The sequence below is a fragment of the Thamnophis elegans genome, chromosome 1 (assembly GCF_009769535.1).
Source record: "Thamnophis elegans isolate rThaEle1 chromosome 1, rThaEle1.pri, whole genome shotgun sequence".
NCBI lineage: Eukaryota > Metazoa > Chordata > Lepidosauria > Squamata > Colubridae > Thamnophis > Thamnophis elegans.
Window position 1 is genome coordinate 163,531,244 of NC_045541.1, and position 23,972 is coordinate 163,555,215.

The following is a 23,972-nucleotide window of genomic DNA, read 5'->3' on the forward strand; positions in this document are numbered from 1 at the left end:
TACAGTAGATCCTGAAACTGGGAAGAGGTCATTTGACACTGAAAGCTATTTAACATTGCCACTGTCAATTTTCAAAGCAATCATGGTCTGCTCTTGAGTTGCCATGGGCAGGAAGAGGGGGAGAACTGATGGAGCAGTTCATCAGCCGCATTTAGAAGCACATTCTACACATGCCTTTCCCGAAGAGGGATCTCAGATTACCAGAGCCTCCTTGGACAATGTAATTAATGACACACTCTGGAAGGAGGTAGGGGGAAATAAGGTCACAGTTGAACCATAAATCATGTGCAGCAGAGTTGACCTCAAACATGAACAGTGCTAACATGATGCTCCTAATGAAGAACTGGATTTCTTTTGAAATTTGGCTCAAGGTTCATGAGTTAAATAGGCATCTGTTGGAACCCTGACAACCACCATGTCTGCACTTTTTTCTTGGCAGTAGGAAGTGAGGAAAATAGGTGACTTCTAAATAAGATGATAGATAGATAGATAGATAGATAGATAGATAGATAGATAGATAGATAGATAGATGGATAGATGATGGATGTGATTGATTTTTAGATTCATCTTCCAGTTCCTTCTCCTCCATGTTTATGGAGATTCTCAACATCCAGCTCATGATTGTCCCAAGTATGCTTTTTTCAAGAGGCAACTGGACTTCCTGGTTTTTCTGAAGAGCTGAAGAAGCTTCTTGGATGAGAAATGAAATGAAAGCAGCAACTCCATAGGCAGTCTCATAGAAGATAATTATGCACAAGTGGTTGTGGATGGGCGCCTCCCAAGAGGGTTTATAAGTGAGGCTTTGGGAGGGGACATTTGCAGGAAACAACCGTTCAAACTAGTATTGAGTAAATCTGTCTGTATTCTAGCCGTGTCATATATATATAATCTAGTTGCAGTGACATTACAAGCTCTAGTCCTGAAAGTCAAAGGCCACAATGAAAAAAAAATGGGACCACAATTAAATATAAAGAAGACCAAACACATGACATCAGGCCTAGCCAACCTTAGAACTGACTGTGGAGATATATCAAAGAGGTGATAATGTATGCCTTTTAGAATCGATTATCAACAGTAAAGGAAGTAGCAGTCCAGACTACTATTTGGTAGAGGGTCCATGAAGGACAAAGAACAAATATTCAGATGCTGTGATATGTCCATACATTAAAAAAATCAGAATTGTGCAAGCCATGGTATTCCCTGCAATATTCTATGGAAGTAAAAGTTGGGCTTTCAGGAAGTAAGAAGGGACAAGTATTGACACTTTGATGTTGAACCAGATTTTTGAGAATAACATAAGTTACCCAAGAAAACAATCAAACATATCATTGGATAATCAATCAGGAATTGTCACCTGAAAAACAAATGACCAGGTCAAATTGTCATTCTTTGGACACATTATGCAAAAATCTACTCTCTGGAGCTAGCTAAGGTGGAAAGAAAAGATGAGAAGAGGACAGCCAAAGGCAAGCTGAATGGAGTTAGTGACAGAAGCAATGGGTTCAACACTGGGGAAGCTGAGAACAGATGTGGGAGGATCATCATGGAAAAGTACTATTTAAATTATCGCTAACAGTACACATTTATCTGATAGTACTTTGTCAAATAATTACCATTAATATAATGTTAAGAGATAGAAATTGAATAGTTTCATAGTTTGAAAGTTGAATAGTTTCATATTTGCTTTCTCTGAGGGAAGAGGGTGTACTCAGTGGTGGGATTCAAATAATTTAATAACTGGTTCTATGCCCTAATGATCAGCTGGGTAGGTGTGGCTCGGTGGTCATGTGACTGGGTGGGCGTGGCCAACTCAATGTCACTCACGTTGATGGACGCTTCACCTTACCTGATACAATGTAATAAGGGTTAACCGGAGAGGCAGTTTCTGTAAGTAGGGCAATAAAGATTAGGCTAGAAACAACACCAGAATGTTTTCTTCCTTACTTCCTTAGACCTGTAAGGTGGAAAAAAAAAAAAAGGAGATTTCTTCCAACAATTGATTCTCCCAAATAGTTGCAAACTGGCTGAATCCCATCACTGGCTGTACTTTTTTATGGTTTTGTTTCCTGTGCCTGATTCACACCCACCCGAGTTTTCTGGTTCTCTTCATTTTGTTTACCTCTTTGTACCATTCTTTCTTTATCATATTTTAATTGTTTTTAAACAGTATAGTTTATTTTTTTCTAATTTTAAGCATATAATTTGTTCTCTAATAGCTTTATAGTTTCTTTTTGTTGCTATTGTTATAATATATAATGCCCTTTTGCATGTAGATTATCAAATTGTACACTGATGCTGAAAGAAGGCAGAATAAACCTAAGACTGAGGGGAGGGGAAACTGAGACATTGGGACCTGATTATGGAAGGATTTCAGCAAGAGAATATCAATGGCAGAATTAATGTGCCAAAGCTGAACGATATGATCTCCTGTTTCAAAATCTCTTTTTTTAAAAATTTGGTTTTAGCACTCAAAGCTGAACTGAAATGCCTAAAAAACTCCAAATTCTTGCCCTTATCCCTTGATGTTATTGTGACACTGGATAGATTTGTGCAAAGGAAGCTAAAGTAGCAGTCTTGTGGAAATTTCAAATCCTCTTCTGTAGTTTTGCAATTCTCCCTAATTTTGTATCCCTTAAGACAAAAAATACATAAATGAAATTTCTATGCAAGTTGTTTCACATTAAAGGGAAGATCCTGTGGCATTGTAGTTGACTTCTACTTGTCTCTTGGTGATATTAAGTTGTACAGGTAAATTAAGGAAGGATTCTGCCACATGATCAGTACTGGGGTAGACCACCACCGCCCTGTAAAAGACTAACAAAATTATTCTGCCCCAAATTTGCTTGGTCCATTTTCATGATCTGCTACATTGGTCAGAGAACAAACCTTACTCTCTTCTAGCACCAATGATGTTATCTAGTCACATACGGAAACACCTGCAAGAAAATAACCAAGTTCAAAGAGCACCAAAGGACCCCATTTCAAGAGAAATATTCTCTTTTTCTGCCTGAAGAATCAAGCAAAGAATTGTCCATAGAATTATAGCTCATCAGATTTGGCACACACTAAGTCATCACAAGACTAATGACTAATGTTAACTATGCAGCTAAGAGGGTAATCCATCTATACTCACCCAACCAGTGGTGGGTTCCGGAGCCCGTTGCAACCAGTATGCTGCAATGGGGCTGGGCATCCACCACATGCATGCGTGCAGTGCGTGCACGCACACCCACTGCCCGTGATGCTCCACCTGCTTGGCAGAGTGTCACGCAGGCACTGTACGCTCCGTGAGTGTGTTGAAATACCCCGGTCGGCTCAAATAGAGGTAAGGAGAGCTGGTGGGTGGGCAGGCGGGCCCTCTGGAGCACTGGAACAGAACGGTACCTGATGCTCCCAGCAGGCAGTGGTACGCCCGTACCGGGGCATATTGGCCGTAACCCACCACTGCACCCAACACTAAATGTAGAAAACTCAGATCTAGCACAACCTGATTGGCATTTCCTGTTCAAGAGGTCTTCCATTAATGAATTCCATTAACCTCCTCTTTTGCAAAGAACCAGGAATCCAGAGGGAGGGCATGTGCCTTCACTCTTTCCCTAAGCAGAGTTTGAATGCGTTCTCAGCACAGGTCTGGCAACTTGTTCTTCACCTGCCAAGAGGCACAATAACATTTCAGATTTATAAATGTTGAAGGAAGTAGATACCGTGCAACTGTTTTCAGGGCGAAGATGATTTATGGTTATAAATCACTGGTAAGAGACACATAATCATTTTTACGAAATGAACGGAGAATAAATCAGAGGCCGAATGCAACTTGGAGACATAGTAGAAAAACGATAGTTCACATAATGGGGAAAAATGGGAACCTGGTGAGGCGAATGGGAGTCTCTGCCTGACAAGTGATCCATTATCTTCTGGTGCTGCTTTCTGACAGTCGCAATGATGATAACTGGCAACTTATGTGTTGGAGATGAGGAGGATTTTTTTTCACACTTTTACCCTATGATTGAGACTTATTGATTTAGGATGCCAAATTCATTAGAAAGTGTTTCTGGCTTTTACAACTTAAGCTTTTAGTTTCCGAAGTGGCACCAGGGGTCTCGGAAAGGTAGCAGTCCAATGAAGACTGATAGGATCGCCATTATGGTGAATGAATCACAAATACAGGAGAAGACTCAAAGGTAGAATCAGCTGCAGAGAGAGGTGTGAGACAACAAAGTTGAAACTGAAGATTCAGCAAATAGCAATAGCAATAGCAATAGCAGTTAGACTTATATACCGCTTCATAGGGCTTTCAGCCCTCTCTAAGCGGTTTACAGAGTCAGCATATCGCCCCTCACAGTCTGGGTCCTCATTTCACCCACCTCGGAAGGATGGAAGGCTGAGTCAACCTTGAGCCGGTGAGATTTGAACCGCCGAACTGCAGCTAACAGTCAGCTGAAGTGGCCTGCAGTACTGCACCCTAACCACTGCGCCACCTTGGCTCTTTGGCATGATTTGTATACATTATCTGGAGTTCTTAGTACTCTTTGAACTTGCTTGTTTGTTTGCAAATGCTTCATTAAACAACTAGATAATATCATCAGTGTGAATGCGTATGTGATTTCCTCCCTGTTTATAGCTTGCCTAACCAATGTTGGTGTGTCTGGGCTTCCTCCTTAGTAGTCCTTTTATTAGGGAATTGTTTTCTATTTGATTGTCTCATATTCATCCTGGTATTAAACTCTGGTTGTTGATTGCAGGTGAGTTGCCTGGTCTTTTCATTTCCTTCTTAACTTTTAATTATCTAACCTGAATGGTGTGTAAATGTGCTTTTAGAACCCTGGTGGGTGCAGTGGTTGAAATGCAGTATTGCAGGCTACCTCTGCCCACAGGGAGGAATTTGATCCTCATCAGCTTAAGGTTGACTCAGGCTTCCATCCTTCTGAGGTCAGTAAAATGAAGACCCAGCCCCATATTGTTGGGGGAAAATATGTTGACTCTGTAAACTGCTTAGAGAGGGTTGTAAAGCCCCGTGAAGTGGTATATAAATCTGCTATTGCTATTTATCTCTATGTGCCTGTTGATGGCTGATTTGTCTAAATGCTAACCTTATAGGAATTCCCTAGCATTTTTTTATTTGGTTTAGTCTAAGCTGCTAACAGTTCCAAAACAGTACTTGCCTGTCCACATGTTGTAAAATTAAGAAACGTTTTTTTATGTCTTCTGAAAGTTATATTGTAGATGACTTCTGGTTTTTTTTTTGGGGGGGGTACTTTTGGTTTACTTAAAATGTTTTGAAGGATTTTAGTTGATTTGTGTGTTACAGTATGATTGTAAAAGTCTCTTGGTAGCTTCTGAGATTTCTTGATATATGGCTCTGTTATCCTTTTCCATAGCTTGTAGTGGGTGGAGTGGTCAGACATTTTTTTGATAAAGTTGTGTGTGTATCTGTCTTGTTGGAGGATGATATATAGGCAGTCTGCTTCCTTCTTCCCTTGTTCTGAGTTGTTTCAGTGCATTTGTATTCCTCTCTAATGATGCTCTTACATAGATCCTCTTATAGGAGGATAGGTTGTTACTTTAGTAATGCAGCACTTGGTCAGTGCGGGTTGTTTTCTAATAGAGTTGCATTTTTAATATCTTGTCATTTTCTCTGCTGATGAGGATATTCAGGAAGAGTAGTATGTTATTGTTTCCTTCTTCCCTTGTGAGTGTGCCTATGGATATTGGCATGTTTCTAAAAATGTCATGGTTTGATTTAATTACTATCAAAACATTTTGGGAAAAGGAGAGTTGGGTTAAACTACTCATTTAAAACTAACCTCTCGAATACGATGCAGTGGAAAATCCTGGCAATTGAAAATTTATTATCCTAGTGTCAAACAAACAAACACACAAACGAAAAAGGAACAGATTTCATATTTTGTTCATCAAGGAGAAAGACCATGATTAGAATAGTTGGTGTCTTCTTTCCCTATGAAGGTTCTTTTATGGATACTTGGATGGAGAAAAATTTGGGAATATCAAGAAACTAAAATATGTGGTGGAGCTTTGAAACAAAAAGATTCAATCCATTACAAGTATCATAAGCAGACAATAAAAAACCAGGAAAGCAACTTATGAAGTTGAGATTTGGAAATATGGAGGATAGGGAACAGAAATATCAGGTTGAACAATAATGTTGCTTCAGCATTGGTTAATATGAGTCCACACCCTTGGTTTTTTTATTTATTTATATTTCATATTTCTTAACCACCCATATGCCTCAGAGAAGGGCTCTGGATGATGTACAAGAGAATCAATAAAATTAGCATTAAAATCAGAATAATTTGCTTGCTGGGAAATTCTGGAAATTGAAATCTATGCAACTTAAAGTTGCTAAGTTGTTAAGAAATGCTGGATAGGGTTTTCCAATAGGGATTGATTGACCTTGCATCCCCTTTGCTGTCACATTCAAAAAGTAAAAACAGCCCACTTTAGAGTTTATAATATACGAGGAATGAATTTTAGTCACAGACCATGTTCTAGAAAGATCCCACACCCCAGCCTCATTGATTAGTGTACAAATCTAGTTGACAGTGACTTCCTGGAAATAATGACAAATAGATTAATCTCGTAGGTTTAGCATTTGAAAGGGAAAATGTGTCATTTGAATCTCAAGATGCAGGATTTCTGCCAGCTGTCATATTTCGTATAATAAACAAAAACGGTATTTCTGACAGATACAAACAATCACTTACAGGCAAGGTCTAGCTGCCCCTTCCTAAACTGCTCTCCCTTCTTCCCTATGATTGACATAGAAAAAGAATAAGCTATCTGTGTCCTTTATTTGAATCAGATGATAGATGGACTGAATGACACAGCATTTTTCTTTAACTCATAAAGTTAGCAAGCAGGTGAAAATTGGTTTAAAAACAGCTCTCTGGCTTGGTTGGCCAATCCCTATGGGTCCTTCAGTTGCAAACTTTATAACTTGTGAAATAAATGATGGAAAATATTGACAGCAATAATATTTTTTCCAATGCTACCATGTTTCCCTGAAAGTAAGACAGGGTCTTATTTTCTTTTGACCCCCAAAATAAGCATTTGGCCTTATTTTTGGGGAGACCTTATTATTTTTAAGGTATAGGAGGCTGCGAGTATGGTCACCTCATGGTTGCTGCTGTGTTGCAATATTGTCAGGGAGGGTTCAATTTAGGGGAGGGCTTATTTTAGCGTATGCACTCAAAAGCCTGATTGGGCTTATTATCTGAGGAGGTCTTTTTTTCGGGAAAACAGGGTAGGACATTTTTCAAGGAGAAACATTGCAAGCAATTCACTAACAGTCTCCCTTCTTTCTTCTCCCCTCTTTCCTTCTCTATCAAAATCTCTCTTACAGTTCTCACATCCCCATACATCCTGGACATAAACTTCTCCCCAATGCTTTAGGGCATTGCATGCCAAAACAATTAGACACAAGGATAGCCATCACTCTTCTGAACACCTAATTCCCATAGCACTGTCTTAGACCTAAAAATATATACCTATGTAGTAGGCTGTATTGCTATGATCCTTCTCATCTTTCTCATCTTTTCTTTTCTTATCTTCTCATCTTTCCTGTTACCTTCTCCTATTGGTATCTTATGATTTATCACGTGTTCTTTGTGTCGTATGATTAATTATTGTAACTATGATTTATGATGTATGACCTATCACTTTGTTGTTTGCATGTACACTGAGAGCGTATGCATCAGAGACAAATTTGTTGGGTGTTCAAACACACTTGGCCGATAAAGAATTCTATTCTATTCTGTTCTATTTTGTTGTTCTGTTCATTTTCCTACCTGTCATTCTCTGAAATGAGAGATCTGCAGGCTTAGCATCAAATTAGGAAACTTCATGGTTAATATCATTAAGTCAGAGGCTTTGCTGGCCATGTCCATCTTAACATATGTGCTGAGCTTTTCAGCTACCAATATACAAGCTCCAGAATTCCTAATATTGGCAGATCAAATGAGGAACAGGAGATAGTAATTTCCATGTCTGAGATGCCAATAATAACTACAGCAGGTCCTCCAAATCTCATTAATCATGGTGCAAAATAGCCATCTATTTTTTTTCCTGTAAAGCCTCACCACCCCTTCATGTCAGATGAAGCCAATTAAATCAGCACCAATTTTTTTAACTTTCTTGATGTGGTGGACAAAGAATATTAATTCTCCTCTTTTAGCAAACTAAAGAAACAAGTGGGTTTTTGTTTTGTACGTTGGTCAAGGACCAGCTGAAATGTCAATGGCATTATAATGACCATGGGAGATAGATGTTGAAGTACATCTTTCTCTTGGGAGTTTCCTCTCCCAGATTGAAGTGATTCAGGCTCATTAAGTGGCCATTCACAGCAGAAACAACTGGTTCTCAGAGGCCCCAAAGGAATGCATGACTTGCTAGGAATTATGGAAAATGTCTTTTACAAGGCCGTTTGCTTTATTAAGTGCCATCGTGCTAAGGTTGCCTTGGTTCATCTCCAACCTGCAAATCTATGCTAACCAAGTGTGCAGATTTGCAAATTCATTGTGCTTTTATTGGCTTTTGAGCTTCATAGGATGTTATCCATTATGAAGAGAGGGTACTTTTGAGATTATCCAGAGAAGGTTTTACTTTTTTCCTCATGTTCCTTGTGGGAAGCATACAAAGTCTCAAACCCTGGAGCCAGGCCACTGAAATCTGAAGGGCTCGCAAATTCAGCTCGTCAACATAGTGCAGGGATGGCTAACATTTTTTGTTGTTGGATGCCAAAAATGTGAGGGCACGTGCGTGATAGCATCCGTGTGACAGCACCCATAATGCAAAGCATGCCTCCACATGTGTACATGCACATGCACATAACACACACACACACACACACACTATGTGTGATGCACTACTCGCCCCCAAGTTGAGCTTGGTATTTTCCTAATGCCTGGAGAGGGTGAAAACAGCCCCCTAGAGGCCCTCCAGAAACTGGAAATGGATCGCTTCTGAACTTCTAGTTGGCCCATTGGGGGCATTTTTTGCCCTCCCCAAGCTTTTCTTGAGCCTGGGGAGGACAAAAATGGCTTCCCTGGCCCCCCAGAAGGCCAAAAATCAACTGGCCTGGGCACGCATGCACGCTGGAGCTGATGGCTCGCATGCCAGCAAATATGGTTCCACGTGCCACCTGTGGCATGAGTGACATAGGTTCATCATCATGGGCTTAGTGTGATAGTCATTTAGAGCTGTCTTGCATTAAGATATTGGTTAACCAACTGATTTGAGTTTATGCAAACTTTCCCTCTCTCTAAGTATGTTGAACTAAGCACTTGGAATTTCTACCCAACATGGCTATCGAACAGGCTGTGGTTGTAGGAGTTTTATCTCTTTCTTCTTCCTCCTCCTTACCACAAAAGCTATGGACCTTTTTATCCATGACTATGAAGTTTTGCATATCCAACTGCTAGATTGGTTGCTAATTGTACAGCATTTAAAACAGATTTCTTCTTTCTTTCATTGTAGGTGATGTGCCTGGAGAAATCCTCATAATGAACAAGAAAAATCGACCAGGGGATTTTGTCTATGAGAAATTAAATTTTCTTTCCGCAAATAACAATAACAGAATTTTATTCCACATACATTTTCTGTCTAACATCCAACAATATTTATTTTTCTTTCCTCTTATTGTAAACAAAAACTTAGCTGAGGTGTTTGTCCATTAGATACTAATACCCAATGGAAATTACATAAGAAAACTATCCTTCTGTTGGTCCATCTATCCCTCTACCATCTCTCTACCATCAGGGTCAGGGGTGTCAAACTCATGTCGTCACGTCATTGTCACATGACATATCATGATTCCTCCCCCTTGTTAAACCAGGGTGGATGTGCCCATCACATGACACATCTGACCCAATGCCCATGATTTTGACACCCCTGATCTAGGTCCTTCATTAGGACTCAAATTATTGCCACACATATCAATAACAAGTGGGAAAGATTCCATAGGTGGATTGAAATGTCAAATCCAGTCTAAACATTTGGCTGATTGTGCAACAACCCATAATAATAATCTCCTTTAAAGAAACAGCATCTTGCCATGGTGCAAGAACTGGAGTGTTCTGATGATGCTAAAGGTCATGCTAAAGAGACAGATTTTAGCTGAGGAGTTATACTAAATATAATCCACAGTTACTTTGATCACGTTTTGGTCTGCTTCTAGCTGGCTGATGTTTTAACTTGTTATTTTTTTAATGGAATGTTCTTGGGTTGTTATTTTTCATTTTGAGAATATTGTTGGAAGAAATATCCATCTGGTTCAGTTCCAAGCTGGGGGGAAAAACTGGAAACTGATTGGAAAGATGGTTTAATGATGTAATAGAACCATATGCATGATTCTGAGTAGTTGACCACATGGAGTTGAGATGGGGGGGGGTATTTATACCTTATCTTGGCTTTTACACTTGAATGTCCTGTTCCTGTGCAAGAACATGTATTCTATTGGCTGTTGTCAGACTTCCATGGTGCCATGTACAAATCCTAGGAGTTTGTCTGAGCTACGTTTGGTTGATGTTTGGGCTTATGCAATGAAGGAGATTGGGCAATTCCTATTGTGGCTGAGGGCTAATCCTACCTTTGTTGGATCTTGGGGTATTTGAGGGTATTTGCTTATGAATAGAGCTATCTATCTCTTTATCTCTTAAGTGCTGACATCTGCTGAGGGCTATTAAAGAAAGGTGGGGACTGCTTTCTGTCCCTTTAGGGAAATATAATTGCCTTTTTAATATTTCTCAAAATATTTCATTTTTCTAGAAGACGGGTAGGTGTTAACTTTCTACAAGAGCTAGTTTGGCATGGCAGGTAAGATACTGGGCTAAAAACTGAGTCCATGGTTTCTAGTCCTTCCTTAGTCATGGAAGCCAGCTAGATTATTTTGGGCTAACCATGTTCTTTCAAACCATCCCACCTCACAAAGGTATTGTGGGGAAAATAGAAGGCAGGAGTATTAGTGTGCTGCCTTGAATTAAAATAACATTCTCTAAACCAAGGGTGTCAAACTCGCAGATGCGTCACACACTAGCCACCTCTACCCCCAGTTTAGTAAAGGGGGGGAAAGTCATGATATGTCACATGATAATGTGACTCAGCAAGTTTGATACCTCTGCTGTAAACCCTGAGAAATCAGATGGTATTCTGAAGCAGCCCTGGAAGGTACCTTCCTGATTCACTGAAACATAAGAGGGAAGATCTGGGGAAGACAGCACAATCATGTGTGCCAGATTCTTTTACAATACAATAGCAGAGTTGGAAGGGACCTTGGAGGTCTTCTAGTCCAACCCCTGCCTAGGCAGAAAACCCTGCCTACACCATTTCAGACAAACGGTTATCTGACATCTTCTTAAAGACTTCCAGTGTTGGGGCATTCACAACTTCTGGAGGCAAGTTGTTCCACTGATTAATTATTCTGTCAGGAAATTTCTCCTCAGTTCTAAGTTGCTTCTCTCCTTGATTAGTTTCCACCCTTTGCTTCTTGTTCTGCCCTCAGGTGCTTTGGAGAATAGCTTGACTCCCTCTTCTTTGGGGCACCCCCTGAGATATTGGAACACGGCTATCATGTCTCCCCTAGTCCTTCTTTTCATTAAACTAGACATACCCAGTTCCAGCAACCGTTCTTCATATGTTTTAGTCTCCAGTCCCCTAATCATCTTTGTTGCTCTTCTCTGCACTCTTTCTAGAGTCTCAGCATCTTTTCTACATTGTGGTGACCAAAACTGAATGCAGTATTCCAAATGTGGCCTTACCAAGGCATTATAAAATGGTCTTTTGTTATAATCTTTTGTTATAATCAATTTCAAGGTCTTTTGTTATAATCAATTTCAATAAATATAGTTTTAGGCTTTCTAAAGCCTTCTTTTCTGATCCATCTAGTGGGCCTGATAATTCAGTATTTTGCCCAAAATTCAATCCAATTTCTGATGTTCTGAATACACCCCTAGGGTTGCTTTATATTCAGCACAGATGGAAGTAGAATGGGGACATAGGACAAAAAGTGCCTTTTTTCTTCTTTTTCCTCCATACCTGAAAAAAAAATGATTTCAGTACTTTAAGTCTCATTTGCCTTTTCAGGATATTTCCTGCACAACCTTTCCACTGTTAATAGTAATAGCTGCTAATAGCCCTTTCTTATAAAAGGCCTGGATCAGCTCCATGCTAAACATAATTCCAGCAGCTCTGGTGGATGTCAAATAGAGCTATTATTTTAGAATTGATTATTTTGAGCGCCACGAATCATAAAAGAACTCCTCCCATGAGGTTACATAGGTTGGTAAGTGCACATCTAATTCTCCATTCAGGGAACTTCTGCACAGCCAGCAGATGGACAATTCAGTGCGAGGAGGGAAATGAAAATAGTCAACCTTCTCAAGACATTTATGGAAGGAAGGAAAATGCATTTGTACTCAAAGTATATACTTGAGCCTATACATTTACCTACATATTTTGGGGGTACTTTCAGGTTCCTTGCTCCACATGGGTCCCACAAATGATGATACTTAATGTGCAGTTGAGGAACAAATGAAGATCTTTTGGATTACTAATGTTGTTTATAACATGGCTAGATTAAAGCCTTCAGGAGGTCTAGCTGCTAATGCCGATATATAGGAAATTCAAGATTGTAATACAGAATTAGGATAGGATAGGATAGGATAGGATAGGATAGGATAGGATAGGATAGGATAGGATAGGATAGGATAGGATAGGATAGGATAGGATAGGTTAGGATAGGATAGGATAGGATAGGATAGGATAGGATAGGATAGGATAGGATAGGATAGGATAGGATAGGATAGGAAAGGATATAGCAGAGCAGATAGATAGATGAATATGGATATGGGGTATGAATATGAATATGGGTATGGGTATGGATATGGATATAGATATGGATATGGATATAGGCATTGACATAACATAAACATAGACATAGACATAGAAAGAAAAAATACGGGGCATAAAGGCATAAATGTAAGAAACCTCAACAGGGCAAAAATGAAATGAATCAACTACAGTTTGAATCTTAAGCATCAAATAATTTAATAAATTTGACATAGTTTGTTTTTTGGGACATGGAAAACAAGAAAGGAATGGTATTCTTTATGTCGCTTCATACTCAGGAAGGATATATCAAAGACAGTACATTGGTTCAATGCAGGTAATGACCAATTAATATCAATTAGACTTCATGGAGATCCTTTAATATGATGGCTATCCACCTTTATGCTCCAACTACTGATGCAGAAGAAGATGCACTTGAGGAATATAATGGTCAAATGTGTTGTTTGAGATTGGAGACTAGAATGTCAAGGTTTGAAATATTAAGAAGAAAAATGCTGTTAGATAGTGTGCCCTTTGAAACAGAAAGAAACAGGAGAGGTTTATCAGCTTCTTCTAGTCAAGTGATGTCTCCATTGCTAACCCAGGTTTCCAACAACTAAAATACGACCTATATAAACAGGGCTGATCAGATGGAGTCTACAGAAATGCAATTGACTATATTTTTGGTACAAGAAAATGGAAAAGCTCACTTATAACCATAAAAATGTGACCATTTCTTTGATGTCGTCCTTTTTTAGATAAGAGTATTCAATTCATACATCTTCTCAAAACTTTCTTTTAAACCACCACATTAGGTAAATGTGATAATAAAAATGCAACACATTCCTGGTCACTTCTAGGAGCATTTTTCCAGCCCATGAAAATGGACCTCCTGAATGCTTCTCCTCCAAGGTAAATGACTTCCTGACACAGTTAAATCCTTCAAATAAAAGGAAAGCAATGTTTTCCTCTTCCAGTGGATCTCTTTTAAAGCCAGGCTATTAGACAGTACAACATTTACATCATAAGCCTAGACAATAAGACAGTAGGAACCTGATATAACTTCAACTGATACGTTTAAGGGAAAAAAAAGAGTAATGAGATTTCTTTTCCTCAACAACAATAACAAAAGTTATTGCTTTTACTATCTGAATAGTAAAACAGATAGTATTTTACTTCTGTGGAAATAGAGGTATGCAGAGTCCAATTCATACACGATTAAGACAGTCAGTCATCAATGTTCTCAGTTAAGGGGTGATCCATCTAACACAGTCCAGTATCATATAATCAGTTCAGCACACAAAGTCGCTAACAGTAGCAAAACTCACAGTAATTTACGCTGAGCAATACACGACACATCTACAACCAGTATCCAAGATCAGCGTCTAACAAACAGAGAGCTAACAGTCATTCTGGCTCCATCTTATGGCCGCTTGAGGTAACAGCAACCAATCACATTTACAGCAGTACTTAAAGATACAGTACTACTAGAATGGCTTACATATTGCTAACCCAACTGTTAGCTTACATTCCTAACAATACTCTTTGCCTTCCTCTTATCCCCAGCCCCATCTGTGAAAGAGGCTCAAATTGTTCTTTGTTGTACTGTGCTTGTGGTAATATTCTCTCCCTTATGCCTCAAATTGTGAAACCTTCCAACAAGGCTATGGGGTGAAATCAGATGAATGACAGGGGCAGGAGAGGGTTAAACAATGGGGACAGTAAAGCTTATGCCTATTTAGGGATGGCTGGATTGCATGTCAACTTCCCATCTTTCTGAGCCAACTAATTAAGTTTTGATTTAAAGACTTGTCTTTGCACACTGTACTAGCATTCCACCTTATTTATGTTATTTATTTATGACATAAATAATTCATAAACTCAGTCAATAATCTGTTTTTTTTTTCTAGAACACAGTTAAATATGACAACAGGATAACATTAGTTACTGTGGTGATGGGAGGATGCTTCAGTGTAATGTACCTGGTATAACTGGTAATTCATACAATAAATCTTCCTCTATAAGGATTACTGGTAATTTGGAATACAAAACATGTAAGGACAGATGCTTCCAGCTAATAACATTGGTACTATTTGCCTAGATAGAACATGGGTCAGGAAATGAATGCCCTTTTTGATAGTAATTTTATTAAAGATTAAAATTATAGTTGTAAAGATACTAATGAAAAATTTTAAAAAGAAAAGAAAAAAGAATATTGTAAAGAAAAAGGAAAATATATAAAGAAATTATTACTCTCTTCATCACAAGTATAAACATTTTAGTAACTTATCAGCTTTCCTTAAAATACACAAATGATCTCTTCTTCCCATATCTCATCTCTTATCTATAAACAAATCCTTAAAGCTTGCCATTTCAGTCCTGATGTCAGCAAAAGTCCATTAAGGGTTACCAGAGATAACAGTGTATCTATTTTAACCTTGATCAAATAAACAAACTTCCTATTTCTTCCTTTTATTTTTAATAGTCTTAATCTTTAATCCCTTCAAATAATGTCCAAGAATTTGATTTTATTTCATTTTTTTTTCTTTGTCCCTTTTCACAAAAATGTGCATGGTCTTCCAGGAAGTCATGGGAAAAAGAAGTTAGTGAATGAAGGCATGCACTTTGCTATGATCTGAATAGAAAGAAAAAGCCAACAGTTCTAGCCAACAGTTCTAGCATCGGCCAGGGAGAGAAGCTAGTGTGGAGAATAAAGAAAACAACATTGCTTTGTTATGGTACAACACAGCTCCAGGCTGTGGATTTGGGCATTCAGATGTCACATGCATATTCATCCATCCATCCATCCATCCATCCCATTTCTATACTGCCCATCTCACCTGACTCTGGGTTACATACTCTAACATAAAATCAAAATATAAAAGTAAAAAAATAAAGAACTAAGTTAAAAACAAAATTCAAAAGATAGTATTATAGTATTAAAAGTTAAGAAGTTAACAAGGCGGAGAGAACTTCCCTGTGACACCAACCACGCCAAGGTTGCATATCCCTCTTTGACCCACCAGCCAATTGGCAGAGCCAGGCCTAGACATGATTTCTGAAGACCAGAAGAGTTAGAGCTTGCTTCACTTCTGGGAGTTAGGTGTTCCAGAGGGAAGGGGAAATGGCAGAGAAGAGCCTCTTCCTGGATCCTCCCACTCCTGTCAACATCTTTTAACTGATGAAATTCTCCTTGTCTAACTGACTGGGTGGGACACAAATGTGGTATTCAGGCAGTTCTGACAGGTTCTGGAGAATTGGTAGTAGAAATTTTGAGTAGTTCAGAGGCTCCGCCCCCGCTGCCTCCCAGCCTCCCAGCTGATCTTCTTTGGTTGCCCTGCATAAAGGGGAATGGAGCTGGAAAGCAGGTTAGTGGAGTGGGAAGGGAATGGGGATTTTGCAGTATTCTTACCCCACAAAGCCACACCCACAAAGCCACAACATGCCCACAAAGCCAGACCCATAGAACCGGTAGTAAAAAAATTTGAACCTCACACTGGTGGGACAGGATGATATAATTAGGATGAGATCATTCCTCAAAGAACCTGGCCTCATACCAAAACCTTGAATTGTACCCCGAAACAAATCAACACCCAATACATCTTGTGTTAACAGAGGTTTTATCTGTGTAACACCTTGGGGAACCCAACATTGCTTTCTGCACCAGCTGGAGCTTCTGGATATTCTTCAAGGGTAGCTCCATATAGGACCCCATTGCAACAGTTCATATGGGAGATAACCAGGATATGAATCGCAGAAAGGAAGTCGAAGCCTGCAGAACAATTGCAGGATGCTGCTTTTGTCATTTTGCCATCTATCCAACAGACACTTCTGGTTCTAGACATTTTGAACATATTCAAAAGTAAATAAAATCCTAAATGGCTTGACAAATTCAATTTAAAAGCCATCCATAAATCTGCTGGAACAGAAATGTGCCCTGAAATAAAGGGAGTGAGATAGATAAGATTTATATGATACATACATCACTGGGAAAATAGGTAACATTCTATTTTCATTCTGTGTTACTGTTGTCCTGAGAGATTGATTGAAGCCCCCTCTGTAAATTGTGAAACAAAGCTTTTTCTACTCACACTCAATGTTTCTCCCATAAAGATAGAAAGAGATGGGGATTCAGACTAAGCTCTTTATTTTCAGTTTTCCTTTCAGAAAAAATTTCTATATGATTGGTGTTGTGGTCCACCAGCGGCCAGCACAGCTGGCAGCAGATTCGGAAAGTGAGGAGGTTGGGAGGAACATGGGCCAGTCCTGGAATCTGGGGAAGGTTCTGATGCGGGCTCTGTGCCAGAGGCAGAGAGGGAGCCAGAGCCATATGCCAGTTATCAGCTGCCTTCAGAGTCAGACATCAGTGAGGCAGACAAACAGCTGGAGCTTGTTCCCAGTTTCCAGATGAAGGGAACAGCTAAAGAACATGGGTCAACTTGGGAGTAAGGCCACATATGGATGATGAATGGCCCTTCCCAGAGGAAATAAAAGAGGAGTGAGAGGGGAGTTTGCAGGAGACAATTAGTTCACTTAATTGGTTTGTGTCTCTCCGAGACTCCTTGTTTTTCAGATGTCCGCCTGGCAGCTCTCTATGCCAGATCAGGTCTGTGACTGTAAATCCTCCCTTGAAAGACTTTGCTGGATATGAATGAGCAGAATTCACATATAAGGTATAGAAATGAGAAAGGGAAAACTAACAGAGAAACTAAAATGAGGAAATATCTTTGCTAGTCCATCTTTACAAAAGTCATCAAAGAAATTCAGGATTTCTACTAAGGTCATTGAGCATTAAATTAATAAAAGGGTTTTTTGTCGGGATCAGGAGTTTGCTTCATGCTCTTGGGAAGCCTAGGTCAGAACAATTGGACTAACATTTTCAGGATGAATTCATAGATCAACATATTACTCCATTTCCCTTCTGTCTAAAATGATGTTGGTATTGGAAAGGGAAGAAAAAGTCAATTCTTAAAAACAAAATCAGAAATTGACCATAAGGTATAGAAATGATAAAGGGAAAACTAACAGAGAAACTAAAATGAGGAAAATATCTTTGCTCGTCCATCTTTACAAAAATCCTCAGAGAAATTCAGGATTTCTACTAAGGTCGTTGAGCATAACCTGCTGGAAGTCTCCTGAAAAAACAAGAATGGTAAAATTAATTTTTTCCAATTAAAAATCAGTGAAACAATAATGTAATCATCCTTCTGTCCTCCATTGCCATTTGAAGCCTTTTACATTTTCCTTCAGTTCAGGAATTTTTTGTATTGCTGGGCATAAATTATACAGCAATCCTGTAATTGCTACCATAAAGGGGTGGGGTGGGGGAAGCATCAGTGAGATCCTACTGACACAGCAAGAGGCAGAAGAGGACAACTGAAATGACTGGACTACAGGATGGGTATCCTAAACTATCCTTATGGGGAGGACCTAAAATATTCAGGACTTTTTGGCCTGGAAAAAAGAATATGGGAGACAGACACAAGACAGGGAAAACCCAATTAGCAGTCAATGAAGCTGATGGGAAGGAGATTTAAAACAGATGCAAGGAAGCATAATTCACATACGTAGTTGGACTTCATTATCCCATGAGATGGTGATGGCCACTGACTTGGGTGACTTTAGATTGGATAAATACATGGAGTATATATCTATCAAGGGCTTATTAAGACTAAATGATATTTCTGAGGTGGGAGCAGTATGCTTTTAAATACCAATGGCAAAGAAAACGGAGGGAAAGGAACATATATTCAACTCTTGCTAGAGTCTTCTGATCATCTACAACGAGAAAAAAAACTGGATTAAATGATTGTAGTCATTTGGGTAAGACTTTTCTTAAAAAGACTATGGGAAAAAAGACTGAGAAAAAGATAAGGGAGGGAGACAGGGAGGGAGGGAAGGAAGGAGCCCTGTAATCCAGGGGTGTCAAACTTAAGGCTCAGGGGCTGGATCCAGCCCACAAAATGCTTAGATCTGGGCCACTGGGCCACCCTAAAAACAGTGAAGGACCAGTCCATGGTGCCTCTGACAGTGAAAATGGAGTTGTAGTTCTGTTTTCACTGGCAGAGGGTTGCAGGAGGCCAACCCAGGTGAAAACGGAGCTCGGGAGCCCATTTTCGCTGGCAGATCACTCAGGCTGCCACAGGTGCCCCCCCGACATGAGTGAGATCAAGCTGGCCATGCCCATTCTGGCCAGCCCCCCCCCCCCAGCCCTTCCAAGGTCAGACACAACTCTGATGTATCCCTCAATGAAATTGAGTTTGACACCCATGCTGTAAGGTCTTAAGCATCCTAGCCTAGTTAAGTACTCCCTTGCCCCTTAAGTAGAAGGCCAGCATAAGATCCATTAGAACTGAAACAAATGCATACACACAAAATGATCTATTGGAAGAAATCTTTACAGCAGTGGTGACTGAGTCTCTCTAGTTAGAAAATGGAAAGTAAATCAACAAAGAAAGAAATGGAAATTAAGATTTATTCAGAACTGTCTACAAGGCCAAAATAGTGCCATGAAAAAGCTAGTGCTGTCCAAAAATCACAAATAAACAGTGTTAATCAGTGAGGAATAAAATCTCCTAAAGAAGGAATAGAAGATTACTCAAGGCTCCAGAAAGAATGTTTGAAATGCTTGGAAATTATTGCAAGATGACATAAATAAATCTAAAAGCGAGGTTCTGTTTTGTTGTTTTCCAGAAAAGAAATTCAGCACACATACTGGGACTAGTAAGAACCAAACATACTTGACAGTGGAATAACATTGGGTGAAGAAATAGTCTTGTCTTTTCTCACCAATTTGTATTCAATCTGATGAAACAAAGGCTTTAGAAATCATTTCCAAACAGAAGGGGAAAAATCATATAAGTTGTCGCAGGTGAAGAATGGGTTCTTCAGATAAAGTGGCCAAGTAAATGTCTCCTATTTCTTTTTTCAGTGATATCTTAGAAGTCTCCCACACACACCTCACATTTCTGTTACATTCCATTGAAAGATTTCATATAGAAATTATTCCTTTAGGGCTTGTTCAATGATCATACTGTTAATGGGCAAGTTTTGGAGGAAAATGCTGAAAGGTTTAGTCTCCCTGTACATAAATTTAAGAAAATCATAGAATCATAGGGATGGAACGGACATTAGAGGTCTTATAATCCAACTCCCTTCTCATGGCAGGAGACCTTATACTATCACAGACAAATCAATGTTCAAACTGTTCTTGAAATCACTCAACCACTTTCCTAAATAGTGAATTTTGAAAGGTCAGTTTTCCCCACCTCAAATGGGGAATAGAGAAGAAGGAGATCCCCCACTCTCTCTCTCCCTCACTCACTCCCTCTTTCATTCTCTCTCCCTCTGCCAAACTGCATTGGACCAGTGTGACAGTGTTCTGGCCCACCAGTGGCCAGTGGAGCTGGCAGCAGATTCGAACAGTGAGGAGGTTGGGGAGGACCATGGCCCAGTCCTGGAGTCTGGGGAAGGCTCTGATGAGTGCTCTGCATCAGAGGCAGAGATGGGCCCAGGGCTGTCTGACAGTTGTCAGCTGCTTTCAAAGTCAGATATCAGTGAGGCAGATGGACAGTTGGAGCCTGTTCCCAGTGTGTACATGCGCAGAGTTGCCAGATGAAGAGAACAGCTAAGGAACAAGGGTCCACTTGGGAGAACAGCCACAGGGGGATGGTGAATGGCCCCTCCCATAGAGAATAAAAGAGGAGTGAATGGTGGGGGGTGTTTGCAGGAGACAATTAGTTCGTTCCTGCATTCTTGCCAAGTATTGTGGTGTCTGAAAGATATTGGCCTGTTCATTCTCCAAGCCTGATCAAGGTGGGTAATTGTGAACTATCTTGAAAGACTGTGCGAGAGGAAAGACTTTGCTGGAGAGGAATTCACTATAAATGAAATAAAAGGGGTTTATTGATATGAGGCCTCAGCTTTGTGCTGCTGGGGAAGCCTAGGTCAGAACAGGCAGATCATGGTCTATTATTTCCACATGTAATACAACTTCAAAAAGGGCTCTCATTCCCCAAAGACCTTAGGGCAACTATCTTCAGCAGTGGGAAATATATGCATGTATATATACAGTATATGTATATGAATGTGTAGATAGATATAAATATTGATAGATATAGACATAGATAATATAGATATAGATATAGATACCGATACCGATACTGATACCAATACCACTAAGATAAGATAAGATAAGAGACAGAGACAGAGACAGAGATAGATATAGAAATAGATATATCTGTTTTTTTTTCCCTTGCATCCCACTCTTTCATCAAAACCATTTATTTTACATGCATTGTTGATAATTTCAGAAGTACTTTATGCTCATTGTAAGAGAATCAGTGTAGCAGTTAAGGTCTCAAAGTAGAAACCAGGAGATTGTAATTCTAGTCTCACCTTAGGCACAATGCTAGCTGGGTGACTTTGGGCTAGTCTCTCTGCCCTAGTTCATGCTGCTGCCAAAATCAGAACAACAACAACAACAAAAAACCTTGGAAAAGGCCAATGAAATTATGAAAGGTCAAGAACAACTTGAAGGAGAATTTATATTTCTTTATTTGGGTCAAAAATCTAGGTCAAGCTTATAGATGTCACTTTACATTAATTCTCTGATATGCTTTGCCTTTCATGTTAATATCATTGATGGTAATGAAACATAACAAAATAGTAAACTGATTTATGTGTTGCAAAGAACAAAAAGTTCAATTACATCTTGACTTCAAGATCTAGGACCAGGCAGAATCCAAAGGTGGATGATAAAATTAGTGTCATACATCCCTGACATCAGTATTAGGACCATGGTCCTTCCTTCCTTCCTTCCTTCCTTCCTTCCTTCCTTCCTTCCTTCCTTCCTTCCTTCCTTCCTTCCTTCCTTCCTTCCTCACTGTTACAATAACAATAGACATTTTACTTTTCTAATAACATATAAAATACTTTATTTGAAAATGTGTTATCCATTTCTTCAACAAAATCATATTTATATACAAATCAATGGAGAAAGCAATTCGTGTTAATTATTTTAGTAAGCATAAAAGAAAAACTGAAGAGATTTGGGGTTTGCAACTTTGTCAAAATCAGCAATCAATTTTATTAATAAATATATATATTGTAAAGAAAAGATTCCCAATCTCTTGTCCTTCCAACCTACTGGAATATAGCCCCCCAGGATCCTTTTGATTTCTGAATTACAATTTCTTATTGCATAAGATTTAATTATGTTTTTCAATTATAGTGCTTAATTATCATTTTAAATATGACAGAAAGGGGGAGTTGTGCAAAAAATGGGACCTAATGCTATTAATTAGTTAATCCTGTTAACAAATTAAATTTTGTATAGAACCTGGACCCACTTTTAGAAGCGTGGTCCATATAACACTTTTCAAAGGCCAAGGTCTTTGCTTGACAACAAGACTAGCATCCCTGTTGGGTAATGCTTCAGAAGTAAAATCATACAAAATGACTATCTTAAAGAATTCTCTTAAGACTATTTAGTAAAATGGCCAAAATTAGAAATCTTTCTTTCAATTTTGCTTCTTCTTATGCCAAACAATAATGTAATTGATTTCACAATAGATAAAGGTAAAGGTTATGATTTTCCCAGTTGCAATGTATGGCTATAAAGGTTGGACCATAAGAAAGGCTGAGCACCAAAGAATTGAGGCCTTTCAACTATGGTGCTGGAGAAAACTCCTGCGAGCCCTTGGACTACAAGGCGATCAAACCAGTCAGTCCTAGAGGAGATCAATTCTGACTGCTCTTAGAAGGCCAGATCCTGAAGATGAAACTCAAATACTTTGGCCACCTGATTAGAAGGAAGGACTGACTGGAGAAGAGCCTAATGCTGGGAAAGATTGAGGGCAAAAGAAGAACGGGACGACAGAGAATGAGGTGGTTGGATGGAGTCACTGAAGCACTAGGAGTAAGCTTAAATGGATTCCAGAGGATGGTAAAGGACAGGAAGGCCTGGAGGAACATTGTCCATGGGGTCGTGCTCGGTCGGACATGACTTCACAACTAACAACAACAAAAGGTACAAGTAATCCTCAATTTACAACCATTTGTTCAGTGACTATTCGAAGTTACAACAAAATGGAAAACAGTATCTTATGAACATTTTTTAATCCTTACGACCACTGCACCATCCTTGCGGTAACGTGATCAAAATCCAGATGTTTGGCAACTGGCATGGGTTTATGGTGATTTCAGTATTGCGGGGTCCTGTGATTACCTTTTGCAAACCTTCTTCCAAGCAAAGTCAATGGGATTGGCAGATTTACCTAACAATTGTGTTAACTAACTTAATGACTCCAGTGATTCACTTAACAACTGTGGCAAGAAAGGTCATAAAATAGGACAAAACTCACTTCAGAATTGTCTTGTTTAGCAATGGAAATTTGGGGCTCAGTTATAAGTCAAGGACTACCTGGAATAGAGAGAGATAGAGGTATGTATGTATGTATGTATACAGAGGTATGTATGTATGTATGCATGCATGCATGCATGTATGTGAGTGAGTGAGTGAGTGACAGAGAGAGAGGGAGGGAGAAGGAGGAGAGATGATAAAAAGAGATATATAAAGTTTATTTCAAATATTCTTTGCTATCTGGCTCTCAGACTTGCTGCTGAAAGAATCATCCAGCCCATATAATTAGCAGGACCTCACATAGTTCTCTTGATCCTGAATAATAATATAATAAGAGCTTCTGTTAAAATTATTTCAAACTAGTTAATGACTTGCTGACTTTGACAGGGGCAGCTAGTAGATTTCCAAAGCAGGACTTAGTAAGCTGCAGCTTATCAATCACACATGAACTCTAGAGCCAATTTTGGCAGCCCCTGGATACCTTTACGCCGGAAAAAGCAACGATAAAATTACCAGATATCCACAGTGTGGATTTCCCCCCCCTTAGTTTCAAGGGAAATGAATACAAAAATTACATTCCCACTCTGATTTAGAACAGTAAGCTCTAAAGCATCAAGTGACAAGAACCAAATACTATCCAGGGATAGTTTTCTTTAAACTAATGCCTTTAAATATTTTTGGATTACAAATCCCATGGCTCAAACACCATGCTAGCTCATATGGTAGCTGTAGATTCACACAATTCCAATGGAGCAAGCTACTGTAGAGA